The sequence below is a fragment of the Lepisosteus platostomus genome, chromosome 6 (genome assembly GCF_059453375.1).
Source record: "Lepisosteus platostomus isolate fLepPlt1 chromosome 6, fLepPlt1.hap1, whole genome shotgun sequence".
Taxonomy (NCBI): Eukaryota; Metazoa; Chordata; class Actinopteri; order Semionotiformes; family Lepisosteidae; genus Lepisosteus; species Lepisosteus platostomus.
The window spans coordinates 22,564,728-22,580,761 of record NC_142616.1 but is presented as its reverse complement, the minus strand read 5'-3'; the positions used below and the strand labels follow the sequence as shown (position 1 = coordinate 22,580,761).

Here is a 16,034-nt window from a genome sequence, read left to right as displayed (position 1 = left end):
GGTTTCATCCTATTACTGTAAACATTGAGTGCAATCTGTTGCCTAAGGTAAACTAATAGCAGGTTTTTCCGAAGCTGCTGCTGGTTGGTCTCGTTGTGTTAGGCATGTTTAACGGTGTTGAGGAGTTTCTACAGCAGGCACTCGAGTACTTCCAAAATGCTTCAGCAAATTCCCTAAATATTGTGTCCCTTTGCGGTTAGTTTGCTCTGTCTGCGCCGACTGCGCTTTTTCATCAGTGTCTTTTTGTTCTTTTGGATCGAGTCCAAGGTGGTAAAGAGCTAATTGATGCATTTATGGCCGGTTCCTTCCGCTTGGGTTTCAGAAACACAATACAGCTGACTTTGATGCCGCAGAGACCTCTGAAATAACTGTCATTTACTAGAAGTCATTTTCTTAAATTGAACATTTCGCATCTTCACAAGCTGTGTGCTTACGAAGCCTGTTTTCTGATATTGCTATCTCATCATCGGTATAATGCGAGGCAGAAGTGGACGGTAAGCTACTGTTAATACAGTATGTTTTTTTTTACTGACAAGTATTTGATTCTTACGTTACTCGCTAAAATAATTGTGGCGAATGTGCAATCGGGATTTTATTTTCACCATAGGGTACTACATTACGATGCCACTGTTAAGAGTTACTTAATACCAACTCTCGTTTGTATTTTGTTGTTTAATTTAAATCTGATTAATAAAATCGAGTCAGTAAATAAAAGCAAATACGAATTTCCTTCAGAAAGTGGTAAACTTTGTTATGGCAAAGGAGGTAATAAAATATACAAACATTTTTTGTGAAACCAAAATTTCGTTTTCAAACACAGGGTATCTATTGCATTGTTGAGTAATGGTCAATGTTCTAGTTTGATAATACTGTATAATGCACACAAATTCTATACCTGTGTTTGAGAGTGTATTTATTCCTCTAGGCATTACTTAAGTAGGCTACTTTTGTCATATTTACAACGTGTGCATCCGAGTAATTAAATAATAATATTGATTGCTGTTTCCCTAGTGCCTTGAATATGTTAGTAAACCTCATGAAATGTAGCTTCACTGTGCGTATCTGAATTAAATTCCTATAGTGGCTTAGACAGCATGATAGTTAATGAGGTGCATCAGTCTAATGGTTGCTGGGGCTAATGAATACTTTCCCTGTTCGGCACAGAGAGTCGTTCTAGCTTTGCAGCTGCTCGTATGGGTCACTGACTCCAAATGGATAGACCACATTTTGTAATAGTGCAATACTAACGCTATATTGAATATTCCACACCTACTGTATGAAAAATAAATGTGATCTGATCAAAAGCGTATCTCACTTTTGTGGTGTTGATTGTGTTTTTCAACTGACTATTTGCTTGGAATTTCAAAATGGTTTTATAACAGGGTTGTTCTCTATTACTTAAATTATTAGTAGGCTTACAAATGCCTTGAGAAGAAAAGTTTGAATATTGCCTGAATTGATAAGGAGTTGTGTTTGACACTTTAGAATATGGCTAAAGACAGACATGTACAGTAGCTGCTTAAGTTTGTAGAGCATATCAAAAGAAAAAAAAGAGACTGACAGTCAAGCACAATTTTTGTCGATCCTGTCTTTAACTGCAGACCTAGTGCCATGGAAAGTTGAGGGAGGTTTCCCAGTAGTGCATGTCATCAAAATGCTTGCTTTACAGTTTGTGAATTGTCTAGATAAAAAAATATTCTTTGTATGTAGAACCATCAGTTAGGCTGGGAATTTAAGTCACACAAGAGTGCAGGCTTTCAATAAATCATTCATACACAATCCTCTCATGTATTTCTAGATCACCATTGTTTTCAAGCTTGAACATCTGGACCAAAATAAGAATGACAGTGTGTTCTTGTCATACTATTAGCTGTATGACCTTTAAATTTGGCCTGCATGTTTGTATTGTATTGCTCTCTTGTATCCCTGCATACTACTGTCAGATTCTGTTTGACAGTTGCCACTCAGGATTCAGTTTAAACACAGCTAATGAAAAAGTGTACTCTTTAAAATACAGTACAGTGTTTTGCAACAGTCTTTAGTCTGTTAAAAGTAAACTTTTTTTTTTCAAAACCTAAATGCCCCACCTGAAGACCTTTAAGGATAAGTTGCATTATAGTAAATGTTAACTAAAACTAATAGAGAAAATAATTAAATACTCAATATTTGGTTGCACACCTTTGGCAGCAGTTTCCTACAAGTCTTTTTGCGTAACTCTCTAACTTTGTACTCTGGCTTGGTACAATTTTCACTCATTCCTCTCGGCAGAATTGCTCAAGCTCTCTGGGGTTGCTTGGAGATCACTAAAGGACAGCGATTTCTACAGATACTCATTGGATTCAAAACAGTGCTTTGGGCCACTCAAGGACATTACATGTTCTAAGTGACCGCATTGTAGCTTTGTATCCTTGTGCTCAAAGGCGAATTTTTGTCCCAGTCTAGGGACAAAAGGTCTGAAGCAGATTTTTCTATAATATGTGCCAGAACTGCTCCAACTGTACAACATAATGCTGCCACCACCATGCTTAACAGTAAAGATAGGAATGGTGTTGACTGAGAGATGCATACATGTAGGATTTCCATCAGGTGTGACATTGCATTTTAAACTGAAAGTTCCACTTCTGTCTTGTCTGACCACAACAACTTTTGCCACATGTCTGTGATGTCGCTTAGGTGCTTTTGTTTTAAACCCCATTTGAAATTTCTTGTTTCATACAGCCCCCTGGTTTGGAGTGACCAGGATACTGTTAATCCCTGGACATTTTCTCCCATCTCTGCCACTGACCTCTGTAGCTCTTTCAAAGTTGGCATTGGCCACAGAGTGGCATCGTTAACTAGCTTCCTTCCTGACAAGCTGCTCAGTTTGGAGGGACAGCATGAGCTGGGGAGTGTCTGGGTGCTTTCTGTTTCTTAATGATTGACTTTACCTTGCTCAAAGACTTATTAAGTATGAAATGCCTTCATTCTCTTCTCCTGATCTGTGCCTTTACAGTATATATCTTTATCCCTGACTCCTTGGTCTTTAAGGTTAAATCTTTGCCAAAATTCACTACCTGACTGAGAGACCTTACAAGGACTGGTGTATTTATTTTGAAATTATGTGAATCACTGTTACTGAACACAAACAGAGGCCACTCAACTAATTGTGTCCATCTACAGTAAATTAATTTAGCTTTGCCACACAAAAGATTTAAATACTTATGCAATCGTGATTTATGCATTAACTACAGTATACTGTATGTAATTTGCAGCTCACAGGCAGCTTGAAGGTTTAACTTAAAAGGCCAGACCATAGACTGGTGGGGCAACAATTGCATTGTCTGAAGCTTTTATTAGTAAAATTTCCTGTGTTTAAAACCCCTTTAACAATTTCCTAATCTTCATATTAGCAAAAGATACATGGACCGAGACATTTTTGACAGCTTGGTGTTCTGGAGTGCACCGATTTAAATTCCAGCATATAAACAGCTTTTTGGCAAAGAAGTTATGGTTTACATATTAATAACATAATCCTGTACCTACTGTATGTATTTCAAATTTTAAACACATTAAATTTGCTTGTAAATCTGCAGAGAATTCCATAGTGTTTAGACTTACTGAATAAGATTTCAGTTTCCCTTGAGCTGTGGAATTAAGGCTACATAATAAATGCACCTTTTATAATATTAATAATATTTATAATTATTCATATTAATAATATTAATAATATTATTAATAATATAATATTTATAATATAATAAGAATATAGTATTTTTGTTTCTTCATTAAGAATAATCAGACATTGATATACACCTTAATCACATATGTGTAGACGATAAAGTATATGGGTTTACGCTTGTAATTAAGCACTGTAAGCGGACTGATATCTAGAGTGGCCATCCACATAGTACAGCAGTGAAAGAGGGCTGTCTGGGAGCAAGAGTCAAACAAACTGCAGGCTACTGGATCAACCACAAGCCTGAATCTCCTGGTGAAATGGTAGTTGTCTCCTCTGTTCTTTCCAGAAAAAGTGAGTTTCCATGTTTCACCATAAAGCCCTATGCATACTCTTTCCCTGAAAATTCCATGATTGAGTAGCATCTTTAGGAGCTGAAAACTTTTGGGTGAAATTTCAGAATGTTGATATCTATCTGTATGTACACACTGTACACAAGACTTTTCTCACCTCAGTGATAGAAAATAAACCAGAAAAATGCATCTGTTTTTGTTTTCTAGAATAAATTGGCAATTATACTACAGTGGACTCTGGAATTATTGGCACCCCTTGATAAATATGAAGAAGAAAAAGAAGTATAAAACAAGGAGTTCATTTTATTGTAACGATCCAATTTGGATCAGCTTACAGCTAATAAGGATTTCGGGGTTAGCAGGTTTGTGAAAAGTATCTCTTTAAGTTTATGAATTTTGGCAGGATAAATTCAGATGGGGAAACAGATTTTTATTACAAAGAAACACAGTACTATCCAATATTTAAAACTACCACGAAACAAGTAAGGCAATATGAGTCTTTTTCCAAAACAATTAGAACAGTTCGTTCTTTGCAGCAAACTAAACATGATTATACCTAGACTATCCTGGAAGAGGTTGTAAATCCTGGGTCCTTAATGGCGGTACCTCAGTCCCCCTAGAAGCCTCAAATCCTCCTTTGTGAAATGTCCTTACTTAATTTGCCGTGGTTATGTAAAAAAACATATTCTTCGCAAAGGCTTTCCTGCTATGACACAAACTGAAACACTGGTTTTCAGTCCGTTGGCAGGTGTAGCTGTGGCTCAGGCAATCTTCCAGGTTTCTCTGGTAGTTGACTTCTTCTGATTTTTTCCTTACTCTCTCTTCTTTCTTCCTTTTTCCCCCCTAAGAGGAACATCCTTTTAAAACCCTAAGCTCCTCCCCTAGCTCACACAGGTGTTACAAAAAATAGGACTGATTACCCAATTAAATCTTTAAAAAAATCAATCAACTTAATCCTGGCCAGGCTTCAAACATTGAAGAATAGTTCAGTTCTCCAATAAGACGTTTTGTGCCTTTTACTCATTTGTAGCTACTGCTACAATATTTCCAACATAAGGAATTCATTTTCCTGAATTAATAATTTGATGGAATCAACCAAGACAAAAAACTATTACATTATACATTATTTTCCTCAAAATAAAAGAAATACAATTATTGGCACCCCTGTTTTTAGTACTTGGTGGAGCCTCACTTGGCAAGGATAAGGGTAGTAAGTCTTTTTATGAAATGCTTCATCAGGTTGGTGAACACATTGGGAGGGATCCTAAACCATTCCGCCATGCAGAACCTTTCCAGATCCTTAAGGTTTGTAGGTGTGCATTTATGGACAGCCCTCTTAAACTCATTCCACTGAAACTGGTGGGCTTCAATAGGGTTGAAGTCAGGAAAGTGAGATGGCCGTGGCAAAATGTTGATTTTCTTTTCTGTCAACCATTTCTTTGTTGATTTTGAAGTGTGTTTTGGATCATTGTCGTGTTGAAAAATCCACCTTCGGTCAAGATGCAGCCTCCTGACAGGGGCAACCAGGTTTTTGGCCAAAATATCCTGGTACTTTTGAGAATTGATCTTAACAAGGGCCCTAGCACCACTGGCAGCAAAGCAGCCCCAGAGGATCAAAGACCCCCCCACCATATTTTACAGTAGGTATGATGCTCTTTTCAGTATATGAATCCCTCTTCTTACGCCAAACATATGTACCTGTGATGACGGTGGCCAATAAGTTCAATCTTGTTCTCGTCTGACCACAGAACTCGCTCCCAGTCAAAGTGCCAATAGCGTTTGGCCAACTCCAGGCACTTCAGTTTGTTCCTCCACAGGGGCTTTCTTCTGGCAACCCTTCCAAATAGCTTGTAGATGTCGTCTAATAGTCATTTTTGAGACAGGATGACTCCACGACGCAAACAATCCTTGTATTTCTTTAACTGAAATCTTTGGATTTTTCTTTGCCACCCTCACCGTGCTTCTCACTGGGCGTTGGGACAAGATGGGCTTGCATCCTCTTCTTGGCAAATTAACTACTGTTCCAGTTCCAATCTGACAGTTAATATAGGTATTTTTAAGGATTTACTTATTTTTCTGTATCCATTATTTGCTTTGTGAAGATCAATAATGGTTTGCCTCATTTCTGTTGTTAGTTCTTTGACCTTCCCCATGCTAATGGATGACAAAAGGTTTTTCTGTGAGTGTTTTGTCATTTTTATACCCTGGGGAAAGAGGAAATCACTTAAGTACACACATTAGTTCCTTAAGACAAAACTGAACTGAAACAAGTGTAACTATATTATTGTTTTCAGATGTGTTTGATTGTATTCGAAAGGATCTTAAAGGGTACCAATAATTTTGGCACCAGTGTTTTTCCAGATAAAACAGCATTACTTGTTTACAATTGAACCTTGAAATGAAAAAAAAAAATGTTTTGGAAAAAAAGTATTTTTTTATTCCCCTAGCATATGAGTATTAAATATCTGTCATTATCTATGTGGTCTCTCTATATTTTATCAAGGACTGCCAATAATTCTGGAGTCCACTGCATAATACCTGGAAATGAATGTCATAAGAAGTTTTAAATTTTGATAAGCACTTGTGCTGTGGCTCCTTTTTCATCACAAATTAAGCTTTGCTTTTCATCTCATAATATTTGTCTTAAGAAAATATTAACTTATACAGTAGCTGATAAATGGTTTCCTGGAGGCCACATTAATTGCACCTCTGGAGTATTTACAGACAAGTTTAGGTTTCCTTTAAATTATTGTTGGACAACATTCTTAATTTTATTTTGTGAAGTCTTGAACATTTGCCACCAGCATTTTTAATGCATTCTAGTGCAATTTAACAAAATATTTTTTTAATTGGTGCTTTTGTATTTGTATTGTATTTTATAATGTATTTCTAATATAAAACATATCCAAGTAGGTACAAATTAAATATCCAAGCCCCTCTCCCCCCACATACCGTATATAGACTGTATACAATCGGATTGGTCTCAAGCATTTTTTAGAAGCTAAATTTCTGAAATCCAAGTGAAAATCCCCTGCTTCCTCTCAATGTTTAAAGTGAGCTCTATTCAGAGGCAAGCAATTGGATAGAAATACAAGGTGTCTGAGAGTAAACAACCAATATATCAGGCTTCAGTACCGTTTTATTAAAAAAAATCTGGATTGATGTCAACTCACCATCAAAGTCAAAACCCTGCTTGAAAGGGGTCTGCTTCCAGTCAAACTGTCAGACTGAGGTTATTTGCTAGTTAGTTGGCCAGTCTCCCAGTTTCAATAAATGTGCACATACAGTATGTGACCCTGGTTGTTTTAGAAATGTGTAGTTTCATTTCACTGTGAGACTAACACAAAATGTTCAGTGTGGGTCGATTGTATTTAGCTTCATTTGTAACCTTGTATGATATCTCTATATTAAGCATTACATCCAAAAAATATTTTATGTTTTTTTATATTTTTGCAGTTATTTTTAAGAATAGTAAATAAAATCGGAAATCATTTTAAAATATATTTTAATATGCTGATGTCTGTCCTACACACTTTAATCTACACTGTCCAAAAACATCATTAAATTTAATTAACTTAATTTAGAAGAACTAGTACTGTTTATACTTTAAATTAAGACGAATTATTAATGGAATATTTTTTTCTCACAATAAAATGGTTTCTTAACCACAGAGCACGCATTAATTTAAATTTCTGCTTTGAAGGAAATAGAAAGAGGAAAATCTCAAATGTTGTATCTGTTTGCATGTGCATTTTCAAACAACTTCACATAGGTACAGTATTGTTTTTTCTTTAGGTAAGCTACATTTAACATATTCTGATCACATGAAGAGAAAATTAGAACTAAGTCAACTTATACAATAAGCAGCTGTGAATTACAAGGGATATTCACAGGAACAGGTATACTTTGGAAAAAGATGCATATTTGCTGGTGAACAGTGTACTGAAGAAAGTCAGCAGGGAATTTGCGAAGTACTGGATTTCTTCCACAGTAAACTGTTGACAAGTGTTATCATCCAATTCAGGAAAGTCAAAAGACAGGTGTTGATGTGCATCCTGAATGCCCAAAGCCAAGAGAACCGGCAGTTCGTGCTGTGAAGAGGAGTGAAGAAATCAATCCCCAGAAATCACTTGTAAATGTGTTCTGAGGACCCAGTAGAGGTTATCTCTACAGCACGGAGGCATAGGGAGACACCTCATACAGTACTATTTCAGTTGACAAAAATAATGAAAGCAAATGCAACCATGCAGTAATGCTTTTTGATAAACTAACTTACTTTTTAAAAACAATCTGGTATGTCTCTTCTATGGTCATCTTACAGATCAGGAAAGGTCTGCTGTGGTCTGCATAATAACTGTACTTGATCTCAACCACAGTGAGCATGATCAGACTGCCCTCAATCGATTGCTATTACCAGGAGTATGTTTGGTTCCAGTTTAACCACATTTTTTAAGCTTCAGTGTTAGGTCACCTCTTTTTATTTATTTTCAAATGAAATGCAACAATCTCCTAGAAGTTACCAACATCTTCTGGTTTCATTTTCCCTTCCTTATAATCTACAGATGATTTCTTACATGAGTTGTCATATCTACGTGGGTACATTGTTGTCTTGAAATATGCCGACTTTCAGGACTGGTTAAGATGCAAATTTACTGAACTCCTGCAGGCTCTTTACTGTCCTTATTTAAGTATTTAGCATCCATGAAAAACATCAGTTACAAAGAAGACAGAAATGGCAGTCAACACCAAAATCAGAGTTATACTGTAAATACAATGTCTATAGAAAGTGTTCGCGCACTTCCAAAATATTTTCCATAAACATTTTGTAGCCTAACACACTGGAACGAAGACACAATAAATACAATTTTAGTTCTCCTTTATTTACACAACAAAACAATCTCCAAGTGAAAAACAAATGGTCAAACATTCTGAAATGTTATTAAAAAAGAAAACCTAGAAAAATGGGAAGAGATTATTTTACAATGAGTAAATAAAGGTAATATAAATTTGTATTTAGTGTATCTTGATTTCAGGCCACAAAATGTGTTACTTTGGAAGGGGTACAGTACAGTATATAAACTTTCTGTAAACACTATAATTAATCTTGAAATTAAATACTGTATGTAATGTACTGTATATGTTCACTAACAAAATATAAATTTACTGTGTAAGCTACTGTACATGTACATACTGTACATAGCTACAACATGCTTGTTTTATGTTTCTTTGGCTTTGACATAATGGAATGGTCTCATAGTGGACATAACATCATAAATTTCACGACACTATGATCGCAATTGACTTATTTCCTTTTTTGGTGAAGTCTATGCAAAGTATTGATAACAAGCAACTGTTGTGAACACCCTATAAATTCAGTCTGCACCCTATGTATTTATTCTGCTAGTTACGTAATAAAGGAAAAAGTCTGTTGTTATTGATAAATTGCAAATTATTTAAAATTGCATACAGCCGATATGCTTGCATACAGTATAGGATAAGAACCCTGTCATCCACTCAAGACAGTCAGTCACAAAAACCACTTGTACAGTATGTAAGAGTAGTTCCTGAAGAATTAGGTGATCTTTGCAATAGTCAGAAGACTACTCAAAGAAACCAGGAAACCAGCCCTGTGAGGTACAGATCTTGTCCTGAAAGGCAGAAGCTTACAATAATGATGTATAATAATAATGCAGGATTACCGTATCTGTCTGATCCATCTGTCATGGTTTCCAGACTGCAGTGGCTACAGCGCAGGAAATTCCAGGAGGAAATAAGTGTGTGGAGTTGTGGTGATCATTGTACTGATTGTTGAGTTGTTCGAAGCTAATCAGTTAATCAGTAAATATACTCACAAGTTGTTAAGCCAACAGTTTTCATATTCCTTTAAGCCAGTCCTAAAGTGCAGGGCACTGACACAGAAATCAGTAATAGAGAGTTCTAGGATTACAGTGGTACATCTTAAAGGGGTCAAAGCTGACATCTTGTAGCTAGCTTTTTATCCAGTATAATATCTGTGTGACCAACTCATCAGTGTCCTCAACAGAAAACAACCATGACTAACCAGCCTGGCCTTTCTAAAGTTCTCCCTTAATTCAATTGGTGGAGAAGTTTCTCACTTCTCTACCTGATCTGCTGTGTAGTGGCTTTTCTGGATGTTGTAGGGTAGACGATCCCTTCCTATTTTTGAATATATTAAATTGAATGATTATCATTGTATTTTTAGTCAAAGGGAACAAAGCTTAAATTTTTCTAATGGCAAAAAATAATAGCAAGGAATCAATACAATGATTTTGTTTTTCTGTCGTACTCGTACTTGTTTTGGATGTAAGGTATGTTCTTTGTTACTGTAAATGTCCAATGGAAGGGAATCAGATTTATTTTAATTTGCTTCATAATGCTGTTCAGGGTTCAAGCTGTTACTTAACACCAGCACTACTTCTACAGAGTTAAAGCATGACTATCATTTTCTACCATTTCCCTTAAGAGAATGGATAAAAGCAATTATGTTGTCCTACATTTTGACAAGATAGAACCTACCAATGTAGCAGGAGCACCCTTATCATACTTTCTTTAATCAGCTGTACAAATACAACTGTCATTCTGATCCATCTCTGTCACCTGGAAACAACTGTGGCTATCATCCATTGTTGGCAGGTCAACAGTGAGGGTGCTATGGTGATAAGTTAGTTAGTTAATTGAAAATTGTGACTCTGATAACCCATTGGTTGGTCTATGCTGTACAGAGATTTTTCACATCTAGATGAAGGTGATCTGTCGTAATAATTGGTGTCTCTAGGTTTGTGTCCTGATGCTCAGATAGGAAACTGTTTGTAATACTCTCACTGGATAATCATTTCAATTGCATGTCTATATACAGAAAGCTGTATAGTGTTTTCAAATTAGACTCCTTCATTCTTCCAATAAGTAAAGGTCAGTGTATTGTATTGAATAGTATGATATGGTTATAGCATCCTTAGACAGAAGGATGTCTAAGACATCTGGTAGTGTATATTCTGAAAGTTTTAAAATATGCTTCTTCATGCATTCTGTGTTACTATATGTTTGAATGAGAAACATGTACTGCAAATACTATTATTATCCTAATGTGGAGCCTTATAGCTTTGCATGTGTCACTGTCCAGTGAAAGAGGAAATAGTCCATTAATTTCTCCTATGACTATGAGAGCTGTGGAGGTATTCTTCTATCCCTTTCCTTTTAAAATTCTTGTTCAGGAAACACTTCAAAGAGCTAATAATTTAAGAGCAGTTGTCTGTTATATTAAAACATAATTTTTCACTTTAGTTCGTGCTATGGTATTGCTTAGTTACCTGTTTGAACATAAAGCACTTCGCTGATTCAATTTTGTTATGTATCTATATTTTAAAAAATGCATCCATAATAATGCTTGTCTGTCCACAGTGTCCTTTTAGATATTATTTTTCTTTGTGTTAAAACTTCCCCATTCCAGTAAAGTTAAGAGAGTGAAAACTACAGTAAGTTGTCCATATTTCTTAAAAAAACATTTTGTTGTTGGAGTAGAAATGATTTAAGGGTGAGGGTGTTACTTTATCATGTGGATGTAAAACCAGTCATTAAATTCAGTTTGACTGAATGTAAATAAAAGAGTTTAAACAACCTGTTATTAAAAAATCAAAGTGGGATTTGTAGGAAATGATTGTTTGGTATCAAGTTCTTTGTGATGGTAAATATTTGTTGAATGCTATTTACAGATACTCATATTTTTAATTAATGTGCAAACTAAATAATCAGAAAATTAATAACTAAATAAAATATCCTTATTCATATTCTTATTCAAAAGGATATTTATTACTTCTTTGGCACAATGATGATAAAAAGAACTGGTTGTTAGGTGATCACTTTAAGTAAGGCAACTGTAAAGACCAATTAAGAATCTTCAAAAGAAAAAAGAGATAATTCATACACTGTAAAATGACGTTTTAAAGAGCATATCATGGATAAAATAACTATTAAAAAAAGTCAAACAAGGTCAACAATACAATATTTTTCTTCAGTTTTAATGTATGGAAAACATGAATTAATTTGATTGAAATTCCAGACATTTCCTTGTTGTAATAATGCAGAAAACAACATTGTTATATTTTATTATGTTCATTCCTGGCATGTACTGTATATTACAAATCCGGACATTAAAAGCACATATATTAATTTGTTCTTCAGATTTACTGTGGGTAATTTCTAGAAAACTACATGACTCGCAAACAAGAACATGCATTTCATAAATTAATAAATTAACAGAAAATTATACTAGGACTAAGATTACATGACATTTATTTTTAAAAACTTTGCCTGAAGCTCTGTTGAATTAATAACACTGTTGGTCAAGCAGAGCTTATGGAACCTGCAAGTCATGACAACTTCTGCATCACTGAGTAATAAACATTGTAAAAGTGGCAATGCAGTTGAGGTCTAGTTCACTGGGTCCTTTAATAGCTTCACTTGTTATAAAATAGCTCCTTCTTAGGCTAATTATTTCTAGCAGTAGGTAATGAACAGGTAGATTTTACAAGCCAACCCTACAGACATTAACTCACTCCAGGCAGATCAATTACAGAGGATTCAACAATTAATATATTAATGGCCTTTTGCTGCAGATTCAGGAAGTTCTAGTTAGATTCATGTCTCCAGTCTCTGTGACAGAGTAAGAACACAGATGCATAAGAACAGCAATGGAACAATAATTTTAACTGCTAAAAATGCATGAGATATACAGGTGTGGATGCAGTATATATGCATAGATTTTCATTGCAGCAACTGCTTCATTTTTCATGACCTCAGAGGATTAAGTAAAAAGTGTCTGATATTTCTAGCTCTTCAGAGTTCTGGTTGGCTTTTCCATTCTTGTATGACCAAACATGCTATCATTTGGCTAGTATACCTTGTGTGTGTCATGGACTGAATGCTACAGAAATTATATTTTTACATGGAGAAAGCATAAACCTCAGGAATTTGAATCATTTCAATATGCATTCACACCAAGAGAAGTCCACACACACAGAGGATGAACAGAAATTTGTGACTTAGAACTACAAAACATTAGTGTATCATTTTGCATACGCCACACTCATTGATGTCCATTAGGGTGGTCTGTATACAACCCTGAATCATTGTTAAAGAGGACTTGGCTCCACTCCTGGTGAGTCTACCTCAGATGTTGTCACCTGATAAACATACATTATGTGTAAATAGGTTGTAAGACCATCTGAAAAAGAAATGAAATAAACTCTACAATGTGTGAGCAGGAAGAAAACATACTTTGGACAAGAGGTCCAAAGTCACAATAAAAGGTGAACTGCAGTCTTAATTTCTCAGACTGGTTATTTAATCTCAGTAAGAAATAAATTCATTGACATTATAGAAAAGAAATCTCAAATTTCAAATTAAGCACAAAATCGTGAACTTTGTAAAAGTGCTCTAAGTTGCCACATTGTCACAAACTTTTTTTCAAGTTCCCAAGAATTGTGACATGATGCGACCCTCCCTGCTCACTAGTCACAGTAATGACTAATGTAATGTGATGTACGAGCAAGTAAACGTACTGTTACGCATTCCACTCGCGCAGCTCTCCCTTCTTGCATTCCCACGCGCACACCCTGTAAGACAAGCTCACGCCGCAAGGAACGCCAATCACCTTTCTCTCCCGTCTCTATTTTAGTTCTCCTTTTTCCTCACTTCCCCGCTCACTATTGCGGATTCTCTTCGAGCTCCCTAGTGCGCGGTTTTCTCTTGCTTGTCTCAGGTTTTCGAACTCCTAGTCTGACTTTCGTTTTCGCTTTCGTCTAGTGATTTGGATTGCTGCTTCCCCGTTTGTGCCTCCGTGTTCCGATCTTCTCGCCTGCTTCCTGGATTTGAATTTGGCCTAGTGTTTTGGATTGTTGCTTCCTGCTCGTCTCTCTGTGTGCCGACTTACTCACCTGCCTCCTGGTTTTCGTTTTTGCCTAGCGTTTCTGCTCAGTGTTTTTCTCTAGTCTAGAGTCCAGCATAGGATCCTATTGCCCTAGCAGCCCTATCTAACACGTACGTTGTACATGTAGAGTTAACAAGTAAGTAGTGCTGTATTTGTCACCAAAACCATCACGAAAAGCAAAAAGCAAATATTTCTGTTGGATTAAGAGATGTTCACAAGCCTGCTTGTTCACAATGTAATAAGGCCACAACATGTCACTGGAAGTTTTGTATGCATGCAGAGTTAACAACAGTAAGTAGTACTGTATTTGTTGCCAAAACTGTCACAAAATCAAAAGTAAGTATTTCTGTTGGAAGTAAACTACAATGCATGAGCAGGAAGAAAACATACTTATGAGTTACATTGTAATCAACATGTACAGTATGGGGAAACACTGAAATTATTTTCACATTTCGAAGGTGTTTTTTTCTACATATTCCAATTCCAACACACAACGTTTTCCAATTCCACACCATTTGTTTCCATCCTTGTTCTTTGTTACCTGTCCATCAGTATCTGTAAAGAAGCCATGACTAGGTAATCAATAGTTACAAAACAAGAGTTAGAAAAAAGGATGTGGAGGTTCTGTAGGTATAATGCATCCTGTGTTTTATATTCCAAGATGTACATCCAGGCAAATCAATCCGAAACTGGGGGTTGTTTTTATGTGATATTTATAGACTTTCATTGCATGTAGAAAACTAGTGGCATCTAGTCTCTCACAGACTAAATCCAAAATAACAAAAGCTACTTCCTTGGATTAAACCAGAAGAGAAAAGAGACATCTTGAAATCAGGAGCATGGCTGTATGCTGATCGTTGTTGTCTCCTGGGAGTGGGCTGTTTTCTAAAAAGCTATTTGTTGCTTGGGTCAAGGTGTGCTGGAGATGTGGAAATGTCCTTCAGTGACAACTAAATCAGGTTTCTGATTCTCAGCTCTTAATCGTATCACTCTGAGAAGTTTTGCTTTTCTCCTTAAAATTGGGTGCACAGTTGCGTTATTGTCAGAGAGGATCATTTCTTGCTGCAAGTATTTCTGGAAGATGTGTTACCTTAAATTAGCTTTCCTGGCATCTCTGTCTGAGCTGTAAACAGTGTTCTCATTTGACACTGGAGGGTAAGGTTCAGTTACCTACTACTTGTATTATAATATGCACAGTGTCTCAACCTTCTGGAGGCTCCTAATCTGTGGAACCACTGTGTCTTCAAACTAGTGTGTTTACAATACAATCCAGGATCTTAAAACCTAAAGGAATCAGATAAGAATAGTCGCAACTCCATTTTCACAATTGAAAGCCTGAAAGAAAATAAGAAACATTTTGTATTATATTATCTTACTATATTATATATTACTAATTTTGGTAGAGAATAAGATACAATTTCTGTTAGAGTTCTGCGTATGCCCAAATCCGTATGCCCAACAGAAAAAGATTTTTAATCAAATAATAAATGTTAATTTTTAATTGCTGAGTTATAAAGTATTTGGAGAATGATGATGAAATTGAGTCATTGGGACTATATGCTGAGAGTTGAAATCAATATACTGTAAACTAAAAACAAAATATTGCTGCAAGGAGCTCCATATGGGGCAAAATGTACATTGCTTTTCACAGACTAAGACATTGCTTTGATATTGCATATATGGTTTGCTGTACAGTATGTGTTCCATAATAATCATGACCCTATCTGCAGTGATTTTCAGCATTTTTTTACCTGAAGACCCCAGTATTGTATATGACATAACAAATCAATATCCATTCTAACCTTGACTTAATAATTAAATATGGTACATTGCGAAAAAGCGTACAGAAGAATTCAGCATTGTTTATTGGGTTAGTGCTACCTACTGGGGATTGCTGACAAATTGTTGGGTGGACTTGTATGGCACTAAGATTTGGATTTTGGTTTTTCTTAAGTTCTAAGAATGAAAAAGTGTTTGTACACATAATGGTGATGAAAATGGTATTGGCACAGCTGGTGACTCACGTTCTTATGTCAGACACTAAAAGCCGAAAATGTACAGGTTTTCTTCTTCACAAAAC

The 16,034-nt window shown here is 35.8% G+C and overlaps 1 protein-coding gene across 7 annotated transcripts in view; it reads left to right on the top strand.

The window, feature by feature from the left end:
* The window catches only part of pcdh15b (protocadherin-related 15b), a 314,610-nt gene that overhangs the window by 87,268 nt on the left and 211,308 nt on the right, over positions 1–16,034 (top strand). For 2 of the 7 annotated variants that reach the window (XM_088634841.1, XM_088634839.1), the window contains exon 1: positions 65–494. The exons of the other annotated variants lie outside the window; for them this stretch is intronic. The gene's annotated coding sequence lies outside the window, so the exon portion shown is untranslated. Of the gene's footprint in view, positions 1–64; positions 495–16,034 lie in introns of those variants that run through there. 7 annotated transcript variants of the gene reach the window in all.